This window comes from Meles meles, chromosome 7 (assembly GCF_922984935.1).
Source record: "Meles meles chromosome 7, mMelMel3.1 paternal haplotype, whole genome shotgun sequence".
Classification (NCBI taxonomy): Eukaryota; Metazoa; Chordata; class Mammalia; order Carnivora; family Mustelidae; genus Meles; species Meles meles.
The window spans coordinates 16384301-16391796 of record NC_060072.1 but is presented as its reverse complement, the minus strand read 5'-3'; the positions used below and the strand labels follow the sequence as shown (position 1 = coordinate 16391796).

Sequence of the window (7496 nt, the reverse complement as noted above, 5' to 3'; positions counted from 1 at the left end):
TATAAATATATATGCTGTGATCACACGGGGCCAGAACCTGAAACTATTTGTAACCTCTAGTTGTTCAGGTTATCTTGCTACCAGTGCATTGCCTGCAGCTGCCCCCATGACACACATGTCCACACACATGTGAACTATGAATTGATGATACATGAGAAACCAAGCAGACAAAACACTTGGGTCCCCATGTGGTGCATTGTTGTGATGCTCACACAGAAATTATTCTTTGCAATGAGGCCAACCCAACTGCTAATTGTGTGACAAAGAAGTGGGAAGGGCTTTGAAAGAGCAATGGTAAGACTTTTGCCTGTGGTCACAGTGCACTAATGGGTACTGGATTTACCTTTCCTTGTTGAACAACTAAATACTGGACAGAAGTGTGAAACTGTTAGAGTACGTGACATGGAGAAGCTGGTGACTCAGGGCAGTGATTCTTGAGAGAAGAGAAATCAATGCTTGCCCCTGATTACTGCCTGGAGAAATGTTCCAGGAGAGGAGGAGGAACTGAAACAGAGCACAGGAGCCTCCTTGAGTTGAGGTTGGACCTCTTGGAGGCCAACAAAGATAGAAGGCTGAACTGAAAACTGCATAGTTTGGATCAGCTCTTTCTTTTTCTTCTTTTTCTAGTTTTCTGGAGATGGTAGCTTAGATATTTGATATTCAAAACTTTCCTTTTTTCTCATACAGGTATGCAGTGCTATAAATGTTTTTCTAAGCACCGTTTTCTCTGCATCTCACAAATTTTGATAAGTTGTATTTTTATTTAGTTCAAAATATTTTTAAATTTTCTTGAGATTTCTTCTTTGACCTATGTGTTACTTATGTATTTATGTATGTATTTATTTTCCAGAGGACATTATATTTTGTTGTATGAATGTCAAGTGTTTTCCAGTACTTATTTACTATATTTTATGTATTTCGCAAATAAGCATTATTTTATACTATACTGTAATTCATAACAGAAGGGATGCAAAGAATAGGGGCTTTCAATACACCCAGTATCATCCAATCCTTTCGATAAGAAATGTTCCTAGTGTTATGGGTGAACTTGACCTTCTTTGAAATATGTTGTCCACCATTTTTCTGTTTCAGTTACAGTAGCTCTAAGTAGTTATTGAAGTATGTCCTCGTCTAAATTCCCATCAAAAAGAACCGATTGATTTGTTGTCTCAGCATCTTCTTTCCAGCTCACTGTTCTCCAGATTACAGAGCTCGTGGACACCTTGACTGATTGTTGGTTTTGGTGTGTCTTTGATCAACACCTGTCCCACGTAGTCATTGCCCTTGTTTCTCACCTTCTTCTCCCACAGAAGATTCTGAATAAATACATTTAGACTTTCTTCCTTCATGTTTCCTGGTACTTAAATGTGACTGTGATAATGCTTTAATCAGGGCAAGGGTGTGTGGTTGGTAAGAGATGGAGTGTTTTTTCTGCAAGTGTATTGTAGAGAGACTGTCAAAGGCATGAAGATCTAGTACATTAGAGAGATCAGCTCACTTGATCTTTGTTTTTTTTTTTTAATTTCCTTGTCCATTTATTGACCTAATAGTCATTTTTAGTTTGCTTAAATTCCCTTGTGAAACCCTGTTTCTTTTATTAATAATGATGATACCTGCCAAAGCAGCTTGCCTAGAAGCCTCATGGATAAGGGCATCCGGTTTTTCTTCTGCTAAATGTTTTAATCCATATTTTGAATCCCTAAGAGTTAAGATCCCAGCAAGATAAACATCAGTCCTTAATTCAGCATCAATCCAAAGCAGAGAAGCTACAGCACAAGGATCTGCTCATCTAGTGGTCTCTAATGGTATATCATCAAATTTTCCCTTCTGCATCAAATTCTCATTAACTCCAAGGCCATTGTCCTTTACTGAACAGCAGAGGCAACATTTTAAAGTTCTAACCTTTCTTGGTAGAGCCCGTTGGCTGACAACTAAGGCTCTCCACTGTACTTCCTTCCTCAAATTTGTTTGAAATAACTATTCCTCTTTCACTATGTTGCTCTGTCAAGATATCATTCAAAAGTATTGTCTTGCTCCACCGAAATATCTGGTGATAATTGTGGCTGGGATCTTAGCACTAGGGCCAGACTTTTCCTCCTTCTCTCTTTCCTTCATCTCAGTGGGGCATCTCAGCAGAGTCCTCCTCTGCCTGCTCCTCTTCCTCATCCACAACTCCAATAGCCTGTAACATCCCGGCCAGCTTCGCAGCATGCCTCTCACTTAGCTCAAGAGCTGGGACCCTCTATGTTATGTAGAAGCGTATTGTTTAATCTCCAAGCATTTGGGGATTTTTCCAGCTATATTTTTGTTACTGATTTCTAGTTTAATTCTACTGGGGCCTGAGAGCAGACATTGTGTTATTTCTATTCCGCTACCTTTGTGAAGATATGTTTTATGGCCTGGAGTGTGGTCTATTTTGGAGACTACACCATGTGAGCCTGAGGATTAACTGTGGGCACTATTGAGTTCAACTCTGTCTTTACTGATTTCTGCCTGCTGGATCTGTCCATTTCTGATAGAAGGGTATTAACTGCTCGAACCGTAATAGTGGATTTGTCTATTTCTCTTTGCAGTTGTATCAATTTTTGCCTCATGTTGTTAGGTGCATACACATTCAGTACTGTGATTTCTTACAGAATTGGACCCTTTATCATTATATAATGTTCTTCTTTATCCTTGATAAAGTGAGAAAGGGGAGGACAATGGTTAAAGACAAGACTATTATTCTGTTAGGAGTTCCATCATGGAAAATAACAACCCTGTTTTCTTACCAAGAATCAGGGTTTCTTAGAAACTGTCACACAAACTCTCTGTTGCACTGATGGTACTTGTGTCCATGTACCAAGCACCATCTAGAAACTGGCGGATCTCCTGTCAATGATTCAGTTACCCAGAAGACTCTATTTCAAGGAAAAAATTTATTGAGTGCTACAGCTGTTTCAGGAATAACCTTCAAAAAGCACATTCTGGACTGCCTGAAGAAGATCCTGGCCAGGGGCATTGCTTCCAGAAGATGGATGAAAGGAAGGGAACTAATATAAGTTAAAGACCCTTTATGAATCAGGTACCATACCAGATGCTTTGATATCTGTTTTCACCCAATATTATAACAATATTTATTCACTGCTTACCATTTTCCAGTTATCTCTTTTAACCTTCAAAACATGCTGATGAATTGGATCAAGAAGTGTAGAATATTGGTTAAAACCATGGACCAGACAGCCTGTATTTTGATTCTGGTTCTGTCCCTGGTGTGTTACCTTGGGTGAATTAAGTAATTCACTTATCTGATTCAGTGTCGTCATCTGTGAAATGAAGGCAGTAGGAGCTCCGCCTCCTAACTTCTTCACAGGGTGGCAGATACAAAGAGCTCTGTCATTGTAAGCTATCACTCCCATTACTAGCCGTAGCGCAGGTCAGAAAACTAAAGCTTGAAGAGCCTGAGTCTGGGGTCACACAACCAGGAATTTGTCACCTTGGGGTGCAGTGGTAAGCAGTCAAAGAAAATTTGAGTTGGATAAGCAGACACGGCAGGGAGTGCACTGAAGTGCAAGACAAGGAGATGGTTGAGGACAGCCTGCAGGGAGCTTAGATATTGTAAACAAGTGCCTTGGAGATGGAGTTTTCTGCCAATGAATTTTTTCCCAATTTGTTTTTCTACAGAGGCATCCCTACAGGTTGCTTTTTTACTGACAAACATGCAGGATGTATTCTCCTGGGAAGATAAGTGGGGAAGCCCTCCTCCTTACTGGCCCCCCAAGTACACATGATGAGTCATGGACTATTTTGGTTCAGGTTTAGGAGGATAACCTGGTGAAATTCCAAGGCTGGCTGGTGCGAAGAGCTTTCTTTTTTGCTTTCCTTATGGAGTTAGTCTTTGTCAACAGGGTTTCCCAGACAGGAAGAGGAAATCGGGTTCCAGTAAAAACAAGTCACTTGAGGAGAGACAGGAAGGAAGTTGTGTGGCTGTTTGATGCTACTTGCTTTGGTTCTGGGTGGTCTTTTAGTCCCTTCCTGGAGGCTAAGGAATTTAACCAATACTTTGGAATAAAGCTGGGAAAGACCCTGCGGACTTCTAGAACCCCACCTTTGATGACTTGGTGGGGGCATCCTATTGTGCCTGAAGCCTCTCATGCTTGCTATTCCTACCAGCTAAGGAATTTTAACATTTTCTGATGTCTGGGTTCTATATAATGTTTAATTTCTTCAAAGTCTTCTGTGGTTGTTGTCTCTAGGATTCACAACAACCTAGCTATGGTGGGCAGGACAAGAGGGATTGTTCCTATTTTGCAGATGAGAAAACAATTCCTAGGAGAACACATTTCCTGCTTGAGGTCACTTAGCTGGTGAGTGGTAGTGTTGAAGCTGAACTCAGAGCTTCATAAAGAGCCTGTTAAACTGTTTGCACGGTGGGGGCCAGGCAAGTATTTGTGGGAGGGGGAGCCGGTGCAACTATGGGGAGTGAAGCTGGACTCTGAAGGGTGTGAACACAGGGACGCAGTTTTCTGCACCTTTGCAGCACCCTCCTGCCTAGCCCTGTGTCAGCCTGTCACAGGGGTCTCAGAGAGTTGTTAACAATGCATTAAAAGGAAACCACTGGAAGTCAGGATTGGCTCGGCGCTAGGGGAGGGCTGAGCAGGAGTCCTGGCTGGGGAGAGTCCAGGGAACTGACATGGGGGTCTGATGTACCCTACAGCTTTAATGAAAGACTGCCTGAGGCATGCACTGGTGAACTGTCCCATGCAAGAGCATACACTATGTCACTCTGCCTTGTTCTGGTCAGAAAGGAAGGGCCTGGGACCTGGAAGCAGAATGAGATGTCTTTCTCTGTCTCCATGTTGCCTTGATGTGTTGTCAGGCAGCAACCCTTCAACACACCTCTTTATCTTTCCTGCCTGTACCATCTACCCTTCCCTCTCGCCTGTACCACAAATCTTCCAGGTATAGTCATTTTTCCCCCCACAAGCTGAGACTCTCTGGACGCAGTTTAAGAAAGGCAAATGGGCCCCCTTTATCCTTACTGATGACAGGGTAGGGAGGCAAGAAAACGTTGCCGTCAGGTAGCCTTGAAGTCTCCTACGTTAAGGTCTTCCCTATGCACCCTGGGCCTTATGGCAACTCCCCGTCCCGTCTCCTCTGCCCTGGCCCCAAACCACAGGCCCAGGTGTGCAGTTCAGATGAGTCATATTTGGCTCCTCAAAGAATATGCAAGGAAAAGAGTCTTCTCCTGGGATGCTGAGAGAGGGCCCTGAAAGAGCTTATTAGGTGTGAAATCCCAGGCAGCAGTGCCCTGGGGCTGTCAAAGAGGGCACTTGTTCTTCTTTCCCTCCACCTGGCTCAGGTGGATCATCCTCTGCTCATTCACATGGAGGGAGGCCAGCTTCTCAGCTGCTTCTTGCGGCTCCCAGGTTTTCACTAAGGGACATCACTGCTGTTTCTGCAAGTGCAAATTGTTTGTTTCTGGAAAGACTCTTTCCAATTTGAAAAGCTAGCCTGGGAAGAACCTAATCTGGTGAGAGTGTCTGTCATGTTGAACAAATACCAGTGAATAATAGTAGTAATGGTGATGGTAATAACAAGAGTGTGCTTTAATGAACACCTACTATGTGCCAGGCACTTCTAATTGCATTGCATGCTCTATTTTGCTTAGTTCTCACAGTAAAACGAGGTAGGTATGATCATAATATTTTAAGATGAAAAAGTTGAGACTCAGACAGTTTATATCATTTTCCCAAGACAAAGTATGTGTGGCAAGTACATGGCAGAACCTGGATTCTGTCATAGGACTTTCTGACTTCCCAGTTCAGCCTGGTTACCACGGTGTCTCAAATTTCATTTGTGTGTGTGGATATTACATTATGGTCTTTGCTGGTGTGTCCTCTTGTCTAGATGGAATTCAGTGAGGCTGGTTTGAGGAGGCATGCATACTCCTCTACCACCCCTGCAGTGGGCCATGCCTCCAAGCCCATGAACCCGTAAGTGTGTTCTGGGGACACCCCTGATCCCACCTCCTGCCATCATTCTACCCCCTCCTGTTCTGGTTTCACTGACTTCTTCACCATTCCTCAAACACATCAAGCATTACCCTGTCTCAGGGAATTTATGTTCCCTGTTCTTTCATTCTGGAATATTCTTCACCCTGACTTCATGCAAGTCTGTTCACATATCACTTTAGCTAAGAGGCTGTCTCTAACTTTGTGTATAAAAGAGCATCCTTTCTTCCCCCACCATCCTGGACTCCTATCCGTTTCCACTGTTGAGAGCTTCTTCATAGCTCCTGCCATCACCTTGCAGAGTATACAAGTGGACGCTTGACTAATGTTGTTCCCTGCATGTCCTCCACATTTAGAACATTACATAGCCCATGATACACTCAATAAATAGCTGTTGAATGATTGTACTGGTGAATGAAATGGCACAGGCACACCACTCCATATTATGAAGCCAATCTCACATTACAACTTAAGGCAAATATTGACATATCAAAGTAGAAACTGATAAAAAAAAATCCAGTGGGTTGTTATTAAATACAGCAGCTGAAAATACTGCAAAGACTTTTTAAAAAGTAAGAAAAAAATATTTTCCTTATGCTCATATACAGATTATGTACTTATAATTAGTGCATGAAAATTTAGAATTTTGGACTTATTCCCAGCAAGAGTTACTTATTATTATATGTATGAATGTGTACATTGAGAACTCCATGTAGAAATTATATGTTCCTTCTCCATGAAGTCTTCTAAGTATCCCAGTAAAAGTCAATAATCTATGCCAGAAGATGCCAAAACACTTTACCCATACCTCTCTAATAAATAAGGCAGCTAAGCCAAAGTGATTCAAAAAACACTGGATATGAAGTCTAGCACATATGAGTTTAAATCTTTCTTTTGAAATTCCATAGCTAGATGACTGGATAATCCATATAACCACTGTCACCTTCTGTTTCCATGAGGGTAAAATAATGTGGTTAATATTTCATTCATTCAACACATATTTCTTGAGTATTTATTGTGTGCTAGGAATTTTCTCTGTGTTTATGATACATCCTAAAACAAAAGGTACAACAGGTATCTGAGCTCATGGAGTTTATATTCAAGTGATAATGGCTATGAAAAGGAGTTATGTAGCATCAAATGCCAAGTTGATGTTAAATATTCTAGCAGATCTCAGCTGCCCTCCTACCATCTACCTTCCCTTTGTCTTGAGTTCTAAAACCTCAATTATGTTTTGGTGTCTGCCTCTTCCACATGTTTCTGGGAACATTGCCCACAATCATAAACTCAGGAATAAGTCCTCACCATGGTCCCATGCCTATTTTGCCAATGGGTTTGGGGTAGAGATGGGAATGTGACTCAGGTCTGGACAGCGGTGGGAAAGGGGGTTTACAAAGGAGAAAACAGAAGAGATAGCCTCATTTTGCCTCTGGAAATTGTCATATCCAGGTGTTATATCTGGAACTGGCACATAAGAATGAAGTAATTTCCTAAACGGAGGAA

General features: G+C 42.0%; 1 pseudogene; it reads right to left on the bottom strand.

Annotated features, from left to right (window-relative positions):
* Nucleotides 1-1036: 1036 nt before the first annotated feature.
* Nucleotides 1037-2191, bottom strand: LOC123946959 (annotated as a pseudogene).
* Between the last annotated feature and the right edge of the window lie 5305 nt (nt 2192-7496).